We start from the raw sequence: 20,389 nt of genomic DNA on the forward strand, positions 1-20,389 counted from the left end.
CTGTCATCAGAATGGTTGCCTGTCATCAGAATGGTTGCCTGTCATCAGAATGGTTGCCTGTCATCAGAATGGTTGCCTGTCATTATAAATTGAGAGCCATGTCCTCACTGAGCTGTATATTTTTATCTGCACCCCTCTGCATTCTCCCCACGGTCACCCTACTAGATGATCTGTTCTACAGACACTACTAACATCTGGTATGGCCATATTACTGACTAGTCCTGTTGAAAAGAACCTGTAGTTAACTCATCTGGTATGGCCATATTACTGACTAGTTCTGTTGAAAAGAACCTGTAGTTAACTCATCTGGTATGGCCATATTACTGACTAGTTCTGTTGAAAAGAACCTGTAGTTAACTCATCTGGTATGGCCATATTACTGACTAGTTCTGTTGAAAATAACCTGTAGTTAACACATCTGGTATGGCCATATTACTGACTAGTTCTGTTGAAAAGAACCTGTAGTTAACCCATCTGGTATGGCCATATTACTGACTAGTCCTGTTGAAAAGAACTTGTAGTTAACTCATCTGGTATGGCCATATTACTGACTAGTTCTGTTGAAAAGAACCTGTAGTTAACTCATCTGGTATGGCCATATTACTGACTAGTTCTGTTGAAAATAACCTGTAGTTAACACATCTGGTATGGCCATATTACTGACTAGTTCTGTTGAAAATAACCTGTAGTTAACACATATGGTATGGCCATATTACTGACTAGTTCTGTTGAAAAGAACCTGTAGTTAACTCATCTGGTATGGCCATATTACTGACTAGTCCTGTTGAAAAGAACTTGTAGTTAACTCATCTGGTATGGCCATATTACTGACTAGTTCTGTTGAAAATAACCTGTAGTTAACTCATCTGGTATGGCCATATTACTGACTAGTTCTGTTGAAAAGAACCTGTAGTTAACTCATCTGGTATGGCCATATTACTGACTAGTTCTGTTGAAAAGAACCTGTAGTTAACTCATCTGGTATGGCCATATTACTGACTAGTTCTGTTGAAAATAACCTGTAGTTAACTCATCTGGTATGGCCATATTACTGACTAGTTCTGTTGAAAAGAACCTGTAGTTAACTCATCTGGTATGGCCATATTACTGACTAGTCCTGCTGAAAAGAACCTGTAGTTAACTCATCTGGTATGGCCATATTACTGACTAGTTCTGTTGAAAATAACCTGTAGTTAACTCATCTGGTATGGCCATATTACTGACTAGTTCTGTTGAAAAGAACCTGTAGTTAACTCATCTGGTATGGCCATATTACTGACTAGTTCTGTTGAAAAGAACCTGTAGTTAATTCATCTGGTATGGCCATATTACTGACTAGTTCTGTTGAAAAGAACCTGTAGTTAACTCATCTGGTATGGCCATATTACTGACTAGTCCTGTTGAAAAGAACCTGTAGTTAACTCATCTGGTATGGCCATATTACTGACTAGTTCTGTTGAAAAGAACCTGTAGTTAACTATTCTGGTATGGCGATATTATGAAACATCAATTACTGGAATCTTCTGTAATTTTGGTAATGGTGATCTATGGCAATCTATGGTAACTTTGGTAATTTATACTTGAATAACTTTTTTAAAAATGTATTCATATATATTATAATTTTTTTCATATCTGTATCCATATTGTCCATTCGTTTCTTGTGGATAGACCATATGGTTCAAGAGAAAATAGCCTAATTAATTTTTTTAAAGCCTCTAATCAACAATGGCATTATTTTCAATTAACTCTGCAACTCCTCCATCTATTGTCTTTTTCACAAATGCCACGAGTTTGGCTCCAAAACATTTACAACAAAGACATATTGACCTAGTAAAATAAATAAAAGGGCGTTAAAAATATATGAAGGATATTTAAGGCTGAAACCCTCATATTAAACTCTAATGGTATTCAGTAAGTTGATGGTTTGAATTTAGGATAATGTTTCACAGCTTTGTCATTCTGTTTTTTATTCAAAAATCATATTAGATTTTTCATATATACAGTACCAGTCAAAAGTTTGGAAACACCTACTCATTCAACGGTTTTTCTTTATTTTTACTATTTTCTACATTGTAGAATAATAGTGAAGACATCAAAACTAATCGGGCGGCAGGTAGCTTAGTGGTTAAAAGCGTTGTGCCAGTAACCAATAGATCGTTGGTTCTAATCCCCGAGCCGACTAGGTGAAAAATCTGTTGATGTGCCCTTGAGCAAGGCACTTAACCCTAATTGCTCATGTAAGTCGCTCTGGATAAGAGCGTCTGCTAAATGACAAAAAAAAAAAACATATGGAATCATGTAGTAACCCTTTGCCTTGATGACAGCTTTGCACACTCTTGGCATTCTCTCAACCAACTTCATGAGGAATGCTTTTCCAACAGTCTTGAAGGAGTTCCCACATATGCTGAGCACTTGTTGACTGCTTTTCCTTCACTCTGAGGTCCAACTCATCCCAAACCATCTCAATTGGGTTGAGGTCGGGTGATTGTGGAGGCCAGGTCATCTGACGCAGCACTCCATCACTCTCCTTGGTCAAATAGCCCTTACACAGCCTGGAGGTGTGTTTTGGGTCATTGTCCTGTTGAAAAACAATTGATAGTCCCACTAAGTGCAAACCAGATGGGATGGCGAATCGCTGCAGAATGCTGTGGTAGCCATGCTGGTTAAGTGTGCCTTGAATTCTAAATAAATCACTGACAGTGTCACCAGCAAAGCACCATCACACCTCCTCCTCCATGCTTTATGGTGGGAACCACACATGCGAAGGTCATCCGTTCACCTACTCTGCGTCTCACAAAGACACGGCGGTTGGAACCACAAATCTCAAATTTGGACTCAGACCAAACAACAGATTTCCACCGGTCTAATGTCCATTGCTCGTGTTTCTTGGCCCAAGCAAGTCTCTTCTTCTTATTGGTGTCCTTTAGTAGTGGTTTCTTTGCAGCAATTCGACCATGGAGGCCTGCTTCACGCAGTCTCCTCTAAACAGTTGATATTACATTTACATTTACATTTACATCATTTAGCAGACGCTCTTATCCAGAGCGACTTACAAATTGGTGCATTCAACTTATGATAGATATTGAGATGTGTCTTACTTGAACTCTGTGAAGCATTTATTTGGGCTGCAATCTGAGGTGCAGTTAACTCTAATGAACTTATCTTCTGCAGCAGAGGTAACTCTGGGTCTTCCTTTCCTGTGGCGGTCCTCATGAGAGCCAGTTTCATCATAACGCTTGAAGGTTTTTGAGACTGCACTTGAAGAAACTTTCAAAGTTCTTGAAATTTTCAGGATTGACTGACCTTCATGTCTTAAAGTAATGATGGACTGTTGTTTCTCTTTGCTTATTTGAGCTGTTCTTGCTATATTATGGGGCTATCTTCTGTATACCACTCCTACCTGATTGGCTCAAATGCATTAAGAAGGAAAGAAATTCCACAAATTAACTTTTAACAAGGCACACCTGTTAATTGAAATGCATTCCAGGTGACTACCTCATAAAGCTGGTTGAGAGAATGCCAAGAGTGTGCAAAGCTGTCATCAAAGCAAAGGGTGGCTACTTTGAAGAATCTCAAATATAAAATATGTTTTGATTTGTTTTGTTTAACTCTGTTTTGGTTACTACATGATTCCATATGTGTTATTTTATAGTTTTGATGTCTTCACTATTATTCTACAATGTAGAAAATACTAAAAATAAAGAAAACCCCTGGAATGAGTAGGTGTGTCCAAACTTTTGACTGGTACTGTATATTTTACATGTGTTAAGGCCAAACAGAGGGTCAGAGGGCCAGAGGAATTAGACACGTGATTATCTGAAGTACCCAAAAAGGCCACTAGATGCCATCTGATAAAATTCCATATATTCCTTGAAAGTTACCAGAATTCTGGTAGTTTACTGGTAAACTTTGAAAGTTTCCAGTAATATAGCCTCCCTTTGCAACCCTATACACCGTGTGACTATAGAGAGAATTGGTTCCACATCATCCTCTAGTGTTTGTCGGAGAGGCTTCTGAAGAGATTGGTTTGTAGGGAACTCAGCGTTAATACTCATACACTACTAATTGTTTGTTGTGTATATTTAGTCAATAATCTGACATGATCAAGAATAGTTGAACAGTATTGCCTAAATCAACTTTCTGACATACAGCAGTGATGCAATGAGCATCTGTTTCCACTTGGTGTCAGTGCAGGACTGATGTATTCCGATGTATTGAGATGTATAGTGATGTATTGAGATGTATAGTGATGTATTGAGATGAATAGTGATGTATTGAGATGTATTGAGATGTATAGTGATGTATTGAGATATATAGTGATGTATTGAGATGTATAGTGATGTATTGAGATGTATTGAGATGTATTGAGATGTATAGTGATGTATTGAGATGCAGTGTGATGTATTGAGATGTAGTGTGATGTATTGAGATGTAGTGTGATGTATTGAGATGTAGTGTGATGTATTGAGATGTATTGATGTAGTGTGATGTATTGAGATGTATTGAGATGTATAGTGATGTATTGAGATGTAGTGTGATGTATTGAGATGTATTGAGATGTAGTGAGATGTAGTGTGATGTATTGAGATGTAGTGTGATGTATTGAGATGTATTGAGATGTATTGTGATGTAGTGTGATGTATTGAGATGTATTGAGATGTATAGTGATGTATTGAGATGTAGTTTGATGTATTGAGATGTATTGAGATATAGTGTGATGTATTGAGATGTAGTGTGATGTATTGAGATGTAGTGTGATGTATTGAGATGTATAGTGATGTATTGAGATGTAGTGTGATGTATTGAGATGTATTGAGATATAGTGTGATGTATTGAGATGTAGTGTGATGTATTGAGATGTATTGAGATATAGTGTGATGTATTGAGATGTAGTGTGATGTATTGAGATGTATAGTGATGTATTGAGATGTAGTGTGATGTATAGTGATGTATTGAGATGTAGTGTGATGTATTGAGATGTATTGAGATGTAGTGTTATGTATAGTGATGTATTGAGATGTATTGAGATGTAGTGTGATGTATTGAGATGTAATGAGATGTATTGAGATGTATTGAGATGTAGTGTGATGTATTGAGATGTATTGAGATGTAGTGTGATGTATTGAGATGTAGTGTGATGTATTGAGATGTATAGTGATGTATTGAGATGTAGTGTGATGTATTGAGATGTAGTGTTATGTATTGTGATGTATTGAGATGTATAGTGATGAATTGAGATGTATAGTGATGTATTGAGATGTATAGTGATGTATTGAGATGTATTGAGATGTATTGAGATGTAGTGTGATGTATTGAGATGTATAGTGATGTATTGAGATGTAGTGTGATGTGGTGTGATGTATTGAGATGTAGTGTGATGTATTGAGATGTATTGAGATGTAGTGTGATGTAGTGTGATGTGGTGTGATGTATTGAGATGTAGTGTGATGTATGGAGATGTATTGAGATGTAGTGTTATGTATTGAGATGTATAGTGATGTATTGAGATGTAGTGTGATGTATTGAGATGTAGTGTGATGTATTGAGATGTAGTGTGGTGTATTGAGATATATAGTGATGTATTGAGATGTAGTGTGATGTATTGAGATGTATTGAGATGTAGTGTTATGTATTGAGATGTAGTGAGATGTAGTGTGATGTATTGAGATGTAGTGTGATGTATTGAGATGTATTGAGATGTATTGTGATGTAGTGTGATGTATTGAGATGTATTGAGATGTATAGTGATGTATTGAGATGTAGTTTGATGTATTGAGATGTATTGAGATATAGTGTGATGTATTGAGATGTAGTGTGATGTATTGAGATGTAGTGTGATGTATTGAGATGTATAGTGATGTATTGAGATGTAGTGTGATGTATTGAGATGTATTGAGATATAGTGTGATGTATTGAGATGTAGTGTGATGTATTGAGATGTATTGAGATATAGTGTGATGTATTGAGATGTAGTGTGATGTATTGAGATGTATAGTGATGTATTGAGATGTAGTGTGATGTATAGTGATGTATTGAGATGTAGTGTGATGTATTGAGATGTATTGAGATGTAGTGTTATGTATAGTGATGTATTGAGATGTATTGAGATGTAGTGTGATGTATTGAGATTTAATGAGATGTATTGAGATGTATTGAGATGTAGTGTGATGTATTGAGATGTATTGAGATGTAGTGTGATGTATTGAGATGTAGTGTGATGTATTGAGATGTATAGTGATGTATTGAGATGTAGTGTGATGTATTGAGATGTAGTGTTATGTATTGTGATGTATTGAGATGTATAGTGATGAATTGAGATGTATAGTGATGTATTGAGATGTATAGTGATGTATTGAGATGTATTGAGATGTATTGAGATGTAGTGTGATGTATTGAGATATATAGTGATGTATTGAGATGTAGTGTGATGTGGTGTGATGTATTGAGATGTAGTGTGATGTATTGAGATGTATTGAGATGTAGTGTGATGTAGTGTGATGTGGTGTGATGTATTGAGATGTAGTGTGATGTATGGAGATGTATTGAGATGTAGTGTTATGTATTGAGATGTATAGTGATGTATTGAGATGTAGTGTGATGTATTGAGATGTAGTGTGATGTATTGAGATGTAGTGTGGTGTATTGAGATATATAGTGATGTATTGAGATGTAGTGTGATGTATTGAGATGTATTGAGATGTAGTGTTATGTATTGTGATGTATTGAGATGTAGTGTGATGTATTGAGATGTATAGTGATGTATTGAGATGTATTGAGATGTAGTGTGATGTATTGAGATGTATTGAGATGTAGTGTAATGTGTTGTAATGTATTGAGATGTATAGTGATGTATTGAGATGTAGTGTGATGTATTGAGATGTATAGTGATGTATTGAGATGTAGTGTGATGTATTGAGATGTATAGTGATGTATTGATATGTATAGTGATATATTGAGATGTATAGTGATGTATTGAGATGTATTGAGATGTAGTGTAATGTATTGTAATGTATTGAGATGTATAATGATGTATTGAGATGTAGTGTGTATTGTGATGTATTGAGATGTATTGAGATGTATAGAGATGTATAGTGATGTATTGAGATGTAGTGTGATGTAGTGTGATGTATTGAGGTTGTATTGAGATGTATTGAAATGTAGTGTGATGTATTGAGTTGTATTGAGATGTAGTGTGATGTATTGAGATGTAGTGTGATGTATTGAGATGTAGTGTGATGTATTGAGATGTATTGAGATGTAGTGTGATGTATTGTAATGTATTGAGATGTATAATGATGTATTGAGATGTAGTGTGTATTGTGATGTATTGAGATGTATTGAGATGTATAGAGATGTATAGTGATGTATTGAGATGTAGTGTGATGTAGTGTGATGTATTGAGGTTGTATTGAGATGTATTGAAATGTAGTGTGATGTATTGAGTTGTATTGAGATGTAGTGTGATGTATTGAGATGTAGTGTGATGTATTGAGATGTAGTGTGATGTATTGAGATGTATTGAGATGTAGTGTGATGTATTGTGGTCTTTCTCATTGGTCTATTAACTAATTTGCCACCTGGTGATGTCACCAGGCAGGTCAGCTGTGAGCGTGCGTGTGTGTCTGTGAGCGTGCGTGTGTGTGTCTGTGAGCGTACGTGTGTGTCTGTGAGCGTGCGTGTGCGTCTGTGAGCGTGCGTGTGAGTCTGTGAGCGTGCGTGTGTGTCTGTGAGCGTGCGTGTGTGTGTCTGTGAGCGTGCGTGTGTGTCTGTGAGCGTGCGTGTGTGTCTGTGAGCGTGCGTGTGCGTCTGTGAGCGTGCGTGTGGCTGCATATGTGATTTCTCTCCCTCTCTCCTTTATGGTGTGTATTTTAGGAGCAGATGTATAAAGATGTATAGTGTTTGTCGGAGAGGCTTCTGAAGAGATTGGTTTGTAGGGAACTCAGCGTTAATACTCATACACTACTAATTGTTTGTTGTGTATATTTAGTCAATAATCTGACATGATCAAGAATAGTTGAACAGTATTGCCTAAATCAACTTTCTGACATACAGCAGTGATGCAATGAGCATCTGTTTCCACTTGGTGTCAGTGCAGGACTGATGTATTCCGATGTATTGAGATGTATAGTGATGTATTGAGATGTATAGTGATGTATTGAGATGAATAGTGATGTATTGAGATGTATTGAGATGTATAGTGATGTATTGAGATATATAGTGATGTATTGAGATGTATAGTGATGTATTGAGATGTATTGAGATGTATTGAGATGTATAGTGATGTATTGAGATGCAGTGTGATGTATTGAGATGTAGTGTGATGTATTGAGATGTAGTGTGATGTATTGAGATGTAGTGTGATGTATTGAGATGTAGTGTGATGTATTGATATGTAGTGTGATGTATTGAGATGTATTGATGTAGTGTGATGTATTGAGATGTATTGAGATGTATAGTGATGTATTGAGATGTAGTGTGATGTATTGAGATGTATTGAGATGTAGTGAGATGTAGTGTGATGTATTGAGATGTAGTGTGATGTATTGAGATGTATTGAGATGTATTGTGATGTAGTGTGATGTATTGAGATGTATTGAGATATAGTGTGATGTATTGAGATGTAGTGTGATGTATTGAGATGTAGTTTGATGTATTGAGATGTATTGAGATATAGTGTGATGTATTGAGATGTAGTGTGATGTATTGAGATGTAGTGTGATGTATTGAGATGTATAGTGATGTATTGAGATGTAGTGTGATGTATTGAGATGTATTGAGATATAGTATGATGTATTGAGATGTAGTGTGATGTATTGAGATGTATTGAGATATAGTGTGATGTATTGAGATGTAGTGTGATGTATTGAGATGTATAGTGATGTATTGAGATGTAGTGTGATGTATAGTGATGTATTGAGATGTAGTGTGATGTATTGAGATGTATTGAGATGTAGTGTTATGTATAGTGATGTATTGAGATGTAGTGTGATGTATTGAGATGTAATGAGATGTATTGAGATGTATTGAGATGTAGTGTGATGTATTGAGATGTATTGAGATGTAGTGTGATGTATTGAGATGTAGTGTGATGTATTGAGATGTATAGTGATGTATTGAGATGTAGTGTGATGTATTGAGATGTAGTGTTATGTATTGTGATGTATTGAGATGTATAGTGATGAATTGAGATGTATAGTGATGTATTGAGATGTATAGTGATGTATTGAGATGTATTGAGATGTATTGAGATGTAGTGTGATGTATTGAGATGTATAGTGATGTATTGAGATGTAGTGTGATGTGGTGTGATGTATTGAGATGTAGTGTGATGTATTGAGATGTATTGAGATGTAGTGTGATGTAGTGTGATGTGGTGTGATGTATTGAGATGTAGTGTGATGTATGGAGATGTATTGAGATGTAGTGTTATGTATTGAGATGTATAGTGATGTATTGAGATGTAGTGTGATGTATTGAGATGTAGTGTGATGTATTGAGATGTAGTGTGGTGTATTGAGATATATAGTGATGTATTGAGATGTAGTGTGATGTATTGAGATGTATTGAGATGTAGTGTTATGTATTGTGATGTATTGAGATGTAGTGTGATGTATTGAGATGTATAGTGATGTATTGAGATGTATTGAGATGTAGTGTGATGTATTGAGATGTATTAAGATGTAGTGTAATGTGTTGTAATGTATTGAGATGTATAATGATGTATTGAGATGTAGTGTGTATTGTTATGTATTGAGATGTATAGTGATGTATTGAGATGTAGTGTGATGTATTGAGATGTATAGTGATGTATTGATATGTATAGTGATATATTGAGATGTATAGTGATGTATTGAGATGTATTGAGATGTAGTGTAATGTATTGTAATGTATTGAGATGTATAATGATGTATTGAGATGTATTGAGATGTATAGAGATGTATAGTGATGTATTGAGATGTAGTGTGATGTAGTGTGATGTATTGAGGTTGTATTGAGATGTATTGAAATGTAGTGTGATGTATTGAGTTGTATTGAGATGTAGTGTGATGTATTGAGATGTAGTGTGATGTATTGAGATGTAGTGTGATGTATTGAGATGTATTGAGATGTAGTGTGATGTATTGTAATGTATTGAGATGTATAATGATGTATTGAGATGTAGTGTGTATTGTGATGTATTGAGATGTATTGAGATGTATAGAGATGTATAGTGATGTATTGAGATGTAGTGTGATGTAGTGTGATGTATTGAGGTTGTATTGAGATGTATTGAAATGTAGTGTGATGTATTGAGTTGTATTGAGATGTAGTGTGATGTATTGAGATGTAGTGTGATGTATTGAGATGTAGTGTGATGTATTGAGATGTATTGAGATGTAGTGTGATGTATTGTGGTCTTTCTCATTGGTCTATTAACTAATTTGCCACCTGGTGATGTCACCAGGCAGGTCAGCTGTGAGCGTGCGTGTGTGTCTGTGAGCGTGCGTGTGTGTGTCTGTGAGCGTGCGTGTGTGTCTGTGAGCGTGCGTGTGCGTCTGTGAGCGTGCGTGTAAGTCTGTGAGCGTGCGTGTGTGTCTGTGAGCGTGCGTGTGTGTGTCTGTGAGCGTGCGTGTGTGTCTGTGAGCGTGCGTGTGTGTCTGTGAGCGTGCGTGTGCGTCTGTGAGCGTGCGTGTGTGTCTGTGAGCGTGCGTGTGTGTCTGTGAGCGTGCGTGTGCGTCTGTGAGCGTGCGTGTGGCTGCATATGTGATTTCTCTCCCTCTCTCCTTTTTGGTGTGTATTTTAGGAGCAGATGTATAAAGATATATAGTGATGTATTGAGATGTATTGAGATGTATAGTGATGTATTGAGATGTAGTGTGATGTATTGAGATGTAGTGTGATGTATTGAGATGTATTGAGATGTATTGAGATGTAGTGTGATGTATTGTGGTCTTTCTCATTGGTCTATTAACTAATTTGCCACCTGGTGATGTCACCAGGCAGGTCAGCTGTGAGCGTGCGTGTGTGTCTGTGAGCGTGTGTGTGTGTCTGTGAGCGTGCGTGTGCGTCTGTGTGCGTCTGTGAGCGTGCGTGTGCGTCTGTGAGCGTGTGTGTGTGTCTGTGAGCGTGCGTATGTGTCTGTGAGCGTGCGTGTGTGTCTGTGAGCGTGCGTGTGAGTCTGTGAGCGTGCGTGTGTGTCTGTGAGCGTGCGTGTGCGTCTGTGTGCGTCTGTGAGCGTGCGTGTGCGTCTGTGAGCGTGCGTGTGTGTCTGTGACTCACAGACACACACGCACGCTCACAGACACACACGCACGCTCACAGACACACACGCACGCACACAGACACACACGCACGCTCACAGACGCACACGCATGCACACAGACGCACACGCACGCTCACAGACACACACGCACGCTCACAGACTGTGAGCGTGCGTGTGTGTCTGTGAGCGTGCGTGTGCGTCTGTGTGCATGCGTGTGCGTCTGTGAGCGTGCGTGTGTGTCTGTGTGCGTGCGTGTGTGTCTGTGAGCGTGCGTGTGTGTCTGTGAGCGTGCGTGTGTGTCTGTGAGCGTGCGTGTGCGTCTGTGATTTCTCTCCCTCTCTCCTTTATGGTGTATATTTTAGGAGCAGAATACACAGAGGTCAGAATAGAACAGCCCAGTGGAATGGACTGAACAGCTCGTACAACCAGCCATCTCTCTCTCTCTCTCTCTCTCTCTCTCTCTCTCTCTCTCTCTCTCTCTCTCTCTCTCTCTTCAATTTAAGGGCTTTATTGGCATGGGAAACATATGTTAACATTGCCAAAGCAAGTGAAGTAGATAGTAAACAAAAGTGAAATAAACAATAAATATTAACAGTAAACATTACACTCAGAAGTTTCAAATGTCATATTATGTATATATACAGTGTTGTAACAATGTGCAAATAGTTACAGTTTTTCTCGATTGCTAAGACACATTTCTTGAAAGCTGCTCTCCTTTTCTCTTAACTGTGAACACAAAACCCAATTTTCAAGCTACATTCACAAAACCTCAGACTCTTCTTGCAAAACCAAACTTTCACCTCAAAACAGTTCAATCTGTGCTCAAAACTGAACTATGTTGTCAAATCGTGCCCGAGTCAATCAAAATTAAAAACACTACTGAACAGTCACTAAACACTACGTAGAAAAATAGAAAACACAATGCCCAGGACATGAAGCTGGAGAAATAAATGTTTATTGTTCACTGTAGGCTAAATGCATGTTGCAAAACAAAAAAAAACTGTGCATTTAGCACTTGTACAAAAAGACAAAACAGAAATCTTGTGCATTTACATGTAGCACTTGTAAAAACAAACAGAAATCTTATGCGTTTGCCACTTGTGTACAGTAAGCCCATGTAAAAATAAAGTACAAAAATATACAAATAAGTGCATTACTCAGCCACAGCATCATGTCTCCGTACTGGGTCAGGCCACAGGACTTCATCCACATCACAGGCCACATTTTGTCTGGCCAGGCAACGGGGGAAAAAGCCCCTGGCATGCCGTATCCAGGCTTGGCATGCCTCCACACCTATGTCACCACAGGCAAGTCCCATGGCTTGCAGGAGATTTACCCTGGTGTAAGGTTGGCGTTCATATACCTTCCACCTCCATGAGGAGAATAATTCCTCAATGGGGTTTAGGAAAGGGGAGTACGGTGGAAGGCAAAGATTGATAAAACCTTGGTTCATATTGTACCACTCTCTAACCTGGAGGGCTCTGTGAAAACTCACATTGTCCCAAACAACAACATAGATGGGATGCTCATCCTGCTGCCCTAACAAAGCATCTCGCATGTGATTGAGGAAAATGAGGAGCTGGTGAGTGTTGTAGGGCCCCAGGTTGGCATGATGGTGGACAACCCCATGATTGCTGATGGCAGCACATAATGTGACATTGCCACCACGCTGCCCAGGAACACCAACAATGGCCCGATGGCCAATCACATTACGGCCTCTCCTTCTCCTTTTGGTGAGATTAAACCCAGCTTCATCCATGTAGATGCATTGATGGGGTCTTTCCATTGCATCCAGTTGAAAAACCCTCTGTAGAAATAGATATAGTTTTGTAAGTGATACGGAAAAAGTGATTTAGGCCACTACAGTAAATCACTACTTAGAGTAATCAACATTGAATGTGTCTGGATATATACCAACCTGTACATACTGGAATCTTTGCTCTTTGACTCTGTCTGAGTTGCGATCAAAGGGCACTCTGTATAGCTGTTTCATGCGCAGTCTGTTGCGCTTGAGGACACGATCAACAGTAGAGAGGCTGACACTGTTGATACCCTCAAAATTTAAATGGTCCTCAATGATCTTCTGCTGAATTTCGCTCAGTTTAATGGCATTGTTCTCACGGACCATATCAACAATTAGGGTCTCTTGGTGTGGGGAGAACATACCTGTCCTCCCACCCCCATGTGGCAGTCTTTCAATTCTACAAAAAGAGAACATGGAGTTACAAAAAATATACATGGAATACTAGGCCTACAAACAGTTAGACCAACCCTCCATTACAATACTACAGTACATTGGTACAGTGATGTACTGAAACATATATTTACTTACAGTATACTGTGGTACAGTATATAGTATGTCATACAGTAATTGCTGTCAACATTTACATACTGTACTATAATGTCAAAAAAAGGTAATTACCTGTTCTCTTCTCTAAATCTTCGGATTATGGTGGACACAGTGAATCTACTGATGTTTGGTTGTACCCTTTGTCCAGCCTCCCTCATGCTCATACCATGGACAAGAACATGGTCAATCACAGTAGCTCTGATTTCATCAGATATTACTGTTCTTTGTCTTCGCTGACCACCTCGACCACCTCGACCTCCTCTCACACGAACTCTTCCTCTCAGATTTCTATCCATTGTAGGGCCTCACAAACCAGTGCTCTCTGAACTGGCTTACTGTATATGTCCCTCACATCATTAGCCACAAGTGTGATCAATTTTGAGTTGTTGTGTTCAAGTGGTGACACCTGTGCTCTAATTGTGTTTGACTTTTGTCACCTGTGCTCACCATTATGCAGCACGGGTGCATCACAATGAAAATGTGTTGGCAAGTTATGTCTAAATGTCACGATCGTCTTCCAAATGAGTAGACCAAAGCGCAGCGCGTTGAGCGAACATGACTTTATTTAATAAAGTGCAACACGAGAATACTACAAAACAAATGACGATACGTGAAGTCCTCTGCAATACTGACAGAACATGGAACACTGGAACAAAAACCCACAAACACAAGGTGAAAACACACAGTTTAAATATGGCTCCCAATCAGAGATAACGAGCCGACAGCTGACACTCGTTACCTCCGATTGGGAGTCATTGACCAAATAAGGAAACATAACCACATGACAACCCAACCAAACAGAACACAACGAAACGAACACACCCTCAACCCAACCTAACCAAAACAAACCCCAACAAAACGAATACACCCTGGCTCAACTACAAGTCCCGGAGCCAGAGTGTGACAGTACCCCCCCCTAAAGGCGCGGACTGCGACCGCGCCTCAACTAGGGCTAACCAAGGGAGGGCTGGGTGGGCATACCTCTTCGGCGGTGGTTCAGGCTCTGGTCGTGATCCCCACCCCACCATAGTCACTACCCGCTTTCGTAGCCTCCTCCAACTGACCACCCTCCAAATTAACCCCACCGGATTAAGGGGCAGCACCGGACTAAGAGGCAGCACCGGACTAAGGGGCAGCACCGGACTAAGGGGCAGCACCGAGCTAAGGGGCAGCACCGGACTAAGGAGCAGCACCGGACTGAATGGCGGATCCTGGCTGGCTGGCTCTGGCGGATCCTGGCTGGCGGGCGGATCCTGGCTGGACGGCTCTGGCGGATCCCGGCTGGACGGCTCTGGCGGATCCCGGCTGGACGGCTCTGGCGGATCCCGGCTGGACGGCTCTGGCGGATCCCGGCTGGACGGCTCTGGCGGATCCCGGCTGGACGGCTCTTGCGGATCCCGGCTGGACGGCTCTGGCGGATCCCGGCTGGATGGCTCTGGCGGATCCCGGCCGGACGGCTCATGGCTGGCTGACGGATCTGGCTGCTCATGGCTGGCTGACGGATCTGGCTGCTCATGGCTGGCTGACGGATCTGGCTGCTCATGGCTGGCTGACGGATCTGGCTGCTCATGGCTGGCTGACGGATCTGGCTGCTCATGGCTGGCTGACGGATCTGGCTGCTCCTGGCTGGCTGACGGATCTGGCTGCTCCTGGCTGGCTGACGGATCTGGCTGCTCCTGGCTGGCTGACGGATCTGGCTGCTCATGGCTGGCGGAAGGCTCTGGCTGATCCTGTCTGGCGGAAGGCTCTGGCTGATCCTGTCTGGCGGAAGGCTCTGGCTGATCCTGTCTGGCGGAAGGCTCTGGCTGATCCTGTCTGGCGGAAGGCTCTGGCTGATCCTGTCTGGCGGAAGGCTCTGGCTGATCCTGTCTGGCGGAAGGCTCTGGCTGCTCCTGTCTGGCGGAAGGCTCTAGCGGCTCCTTTCTGGCGGACGGCTCTGAAGGCTCATGGCAGACGGGCGGCTTTGCAGGCTCAGTACAGACGGGCAGTTCATGCAGCGCTTGGCAGACTGACAGTTCAGACGGCGTTGGGCAGACGGGCAGTTCAGGCGCCGTTGGGCAGACGGGCAGTTCAAGCGCCGTTGGGCAGACGGGCAGTTCAGGCGCCGTTGGGCAGACGGCAGACTCTGGCCGGCCGAGACGCACTATAGGCCTGGTGCGTGGTGCCGGAACTGGTGGTCCCGGGCTGAGGACACGCATCTCAGGGCTAGTGAGGGGAGCAGCAACAGGACGCACATAAGGCCTAGTGCGTGGTGCCGGAACTGGTGGTCCCGGGCTGAGGACACGCATCTCAGGGCTAGTGCGGGGAGCAGGAACAGGGCATGCTGGACCCTGGGGACGCACATAAGGCCTAGTGCGTGGTGTAGGCACTGGTGGTACTGGGCTGGAGCGGGGAGGTGGCGCCGGAAATACCGGACCGTGCAGGCGTACTGGCCCCCTTGAGCACTGAGCCTGCCCAACCTTACCTGGTTGTATGCTCCCCGTCGCCCGACCAGTACGGGAAGGAGGAATAACCCGCACCGGGCTATGTAGGCGAACCGGGGACACCATGCGTAAGGCTGGTGCCATGTAAGCCGGCCCGAGGAGACGCACTGGTGACCGGATGCGTGGGGCCGGCTTCATGACATCCGGCTCAACGCTCAATCTAGCCCGGCCGATACGTGGAGCTGGAATGTACCGAACCGGGCTATGCACGCGTACAGGAGACACCATGCGCTCTTCTGCGTAACACGGTGTCTGCCCGTACTCTCGCTCTCCACGGTAAGTACAGGGAGTAAGCGCAGGTCTCCTACCTGACTTCGCCACACTCCCTTTAAGCCCCCCCCCCAAGAAATTTTTGGGTAGTACTCTCGGGCTTCCAGCCTTGCCTCCGTGCTGCCTCCTCATATCGCCTCCTCTCGGCTTTAGCTGCCTCCAGCTCTTCACGAGGGCGGCGATATTCTCCCGGTTGTGCCCAAGGACCCTTTCCATCCAGTATCTCCTCCCATGTCCATGAATCCTTTATAGGCGTCCATGAATCCTGTGTATGTGGGTCCTGTTGCCGCTTGACACGCCGCTTGGTCCTAGATTGGTGGGTTTTTCTGTCACGATCGTCTTCCAAATGAGTAGACCAAAGCGCAGCGCGTTGAGCGAACATGACTTTATTTAATAAAGTGCAACACGAGAATACTACAAAACAAATGACGATACGTGAAGTCCTCTGCAATACTGACAGAACATGGAACACTGGAACAAAAACCCACAAACACAAGGTGAAAACACACAGTTTAAATATGGCTCCCAATCAGAGATAACGAGCCGACAGCTGACACTCGTTACCTCCGATTGGGAGTCATTGACCAAATAAGGAAACATAACCACATGACAACCCAACCAAACAGAACACAACGAAACGAACACACCCTCAACCCAACCTAACCAAAACAAACCCCAACAAAACGAATACACCCTGGCTCAACTACAAGTCCCGGAGCCAGAGTGTGACACTAAACAGGTGAAAAGTGCTTATGGTTTTGCCAAAAGAGTGATTGATTCAATCAGTGGGTTCAGGCAACTGAGCATTTGGTTCAGACAATAGGGTTTAGTGTTTTAGCAATTGAGAAAAACTGTAAAGTACAAATGGGAAAATAAATAAAAAATAAATATGGGTTGTATTTACAATGGTGTTTGTTCTTCACTGGTTGCCCTTTTCTTGTGGCAACAGGTCACACATTTTGCAGCTGTGATGGCACACTGTGGTTTTTCACCCAGTAGATAAGGGAGTTTATCAAAATTGGGTTTGTTTTCGAATTCTTTGTGGATCGCTGTAATCTGAGGGAAATATGTGTCTCTAATATGGTCATACATTTGGCAGGAGGTTAGGAAGTGCAGCTCAGTTTCCACCTCATTTTGTGGGCAGTGTGCACATAGCCTGTCTTCTCTTGAGAGCCAGGTCTGCCTACGGCGGCCTTTCTCAATAGCAAGGCTATGCTCACTGAGTCTGTACATAGTCAAAGCTTTCCTTAAGTTTGGGTCAGTCACAGTGGTCAGGTATTCTGCCACTGTGTACTCTCTGTTTAGGGCCAAATAGCATTCTAGTTTGCTCTGTTTTTTTGTTTGTTCTTTCCAATGTGTCAAGTAATTCTCTTTTTGTTTTCTCATGATTTGGTTGGGTCTAGTTGTGTTGTTGTTGTTGTTGTTGTTGTCCTGGGGCTGTGTGGGGTCTGTTTGTGTTTGTGAACAGAGCCCCAGGACCAGCTTACTTAAGGGACTCTTCTCCAAGTTCATCTCTCTGTAGGTGATGGCTTTGTTATGGAAGGTTTGGAAATCGCTTCCTTTTAAGTGGTTATAGAATTTAACGGCTCTTTTCTGGATTTTGATAATTAGCGGGTATTGGCCTAATTCTGCTCTGCATGCATTATATCAGCTATGTTTTTTTTAAAGGCAGTAAATGAGGCTGAATGAACTGTTTCAAAGCCAGACAAGGCTCCGCTGATAGCCAGGTGTAGCAGTGGTAAGGTGTTGGGACTGCTGTTGGGACTCTGCTGTTGGGACAGCGTTATGTAGGCCCTAACAGTTTGTGGGCACTGTTTGTCACTGTTATAGTTCAATTAATGTATTGTTTAGCATTGTGTTTTGTTGTTTAGTGGCTTGCCTGGCATGCATACAAACAAATGTGGTGGGGGTTTGCTAAAATCGCCACTGATAATACCCCAAATCTGCGTATAAATTACAGTTTTTCTCTCTCTCTCTCTCTCTCTCTCTCTCTCTCTCTCTCTCTCTCTCTCTCTCTCTCTCTCTCTCTCTCTCTCTCTCTCTCTCTCTCTCTCTCTCTCTCTCTCTCTCTCTCTCTCTCTCTCTCTCTCTCTCTCTCAAATCAATGGGGCATGGGAAACAAATAATAAACAAAAGTGAGAAGACACAAAACAACATCAACAAAAAACGATTAGAAATTAACAGTAAGCACTCACAAAGGTTTCAAAAAGATACAAAAAGATTCAGACCACTTGAGTTTTCCCACATTTTGTTACGTAACAGCCTAATTCTAAAATTGATTAAATTGTTTGTTTTTTCATCAATCTACACACTATATACCCCATAATGACAAAGCAAAAACAGGATTTTAAAAATGTTTGCAAAACCCCCCGCTGAAATATCACATTTCCATAAGTATTCAGACCCTTTACTCAGTAATTTGTTGAAGCACATTTGGCAGCGATTACAGCCTTGAGTCTTCTTGGGTATGATGCTATAAGCTTGGCACACCGGTATTTGGGGAGGTTCTCCCATTCTTCTCTGCAGATCCTCTCAAGCTCTGTCAGGTTGGATGGGGAGCGTCACTGCACAGCTATTTCCAGGTCTCTCCAGAGATGTTTGATTGGGTTCAAGTCCGGGCTCTGGCTGGGCCACTCAAGCACCCCTGTGTTGTCTTGGCTGTGTGCTTAGGGTCGTTGTCCTATTGGAAGGTGAACCTTCACCCCAGTCTGAGGTCCTGAGCGCTCTGGAGCAGGTTTTCATCAAGGATCTCTCTGTACTTTGCTCCGTTCATCTTTCCCTCGATCCTGACTAGCCTCCCAGTCCCTGCCACTCAAAAACATCCCCACAGCATGATGCTGCCACCACCATGCTTCACCCTAGGGATGGTGCCAGGTTTCTTCCAGACGTGACGCTTGGCATTCAGGCCAAAGAGTTCAATCTTGGTTTCATCAGACCAGAGAATCTGGTTTCTCATGGTCTGAGAGTCCTTTTAGGTGCCTTTTGGCAAACTCCAAGCGGGCTGTCATGTGCCTTTTACCGAGGAGTGGCTTCCTTCTGGCCACTCTACCATAAAGGTCTGATTGATGGAGTGCTCCACAGAGGAACTCTGGAGCTCTGTCAGAGTGACCATCGGGTTTATGGTCACCTCCCTGACCAAAGCCCTTCTCCCCAAATTGCTCAGTTTGGCTGGGTGGCCAGCTCTAGGAAGACTCTTGGTGGTTCCAAACTTCTTCCATTTAAGAATGATGGAGGCCACTGTGTTCTTGGGGACATTCAATGCTGCAGAAATGTTTTGGTAACCTTCCCTAGATCTGTGCCTCGACACAATCCTGTCTCAGAGCTCTACGGACAATTCCTTCGACCTCATGGCTTGGTTTTTGCTCTGACATGCACTGTCAGCAGTGGGACCTTATATAGACAGGTGTGTGCCTTTCCAAACCATGTTCTTTCAATTGAATTGACCACAGGTGGACTCCAATCAAGTTGTAGATACATCTCAAGGGTGATCAATGGCAACAGGATGCACCTGAGCTCAATTTCAAGTCTCACAGCAAAGGGTCAGCATACTTATGTAAATAAGTATTATAAATGTGCATAAACAAAACAAAAAACTGTTTTCGCTTTGTCATTATGGGATATAATGCACTGTATATACATTGCAAGTTTTGTGTGTGTGTGTATATACAGTGTTTTAGAAATGGACAAATAGTTGTAGTACGAATAGTACAAAAAAGTATAATAATATTGGTGGTATTTACAATGTTGTTTGTGCTCTACTGGTTTCCCTTTTCTCATGGCAACGGGCCACAAATCTTGCTGCTATGATTGCACACTGCGGTATTTCGCCTAACGAATATGGGAGTTCATCAATGTTTGATTTGTTTTCAAATTCTTCGTGGGTCTGTGTGAACTGTGAGAAATGTGTCTCTCTAATGCGGTCATACATTTGTCTGGAGGTTAGGAAGTGCAGCTCAGGGGAGAGAGAGAGAGGATACAATCAATACATAGTAATTTATCTGTCCTGTTTTAGTTCCTGCTCAGTCGCTGTCCAGCAGGGTCTGT

Source organism: Coregonus lavaretus (assembly GCF_964263955.1).
Source record: "Coregonus lavaretus genome assembly, contig: HAP1_SCAFFOLD_271, whole genome shotgun sequence".
NCBI lineage: Eukaryota > Metazoa > Chordata > Actinopteri > Salmoniformes > Salmonidae > Coregonus > Coregonus lavaretus.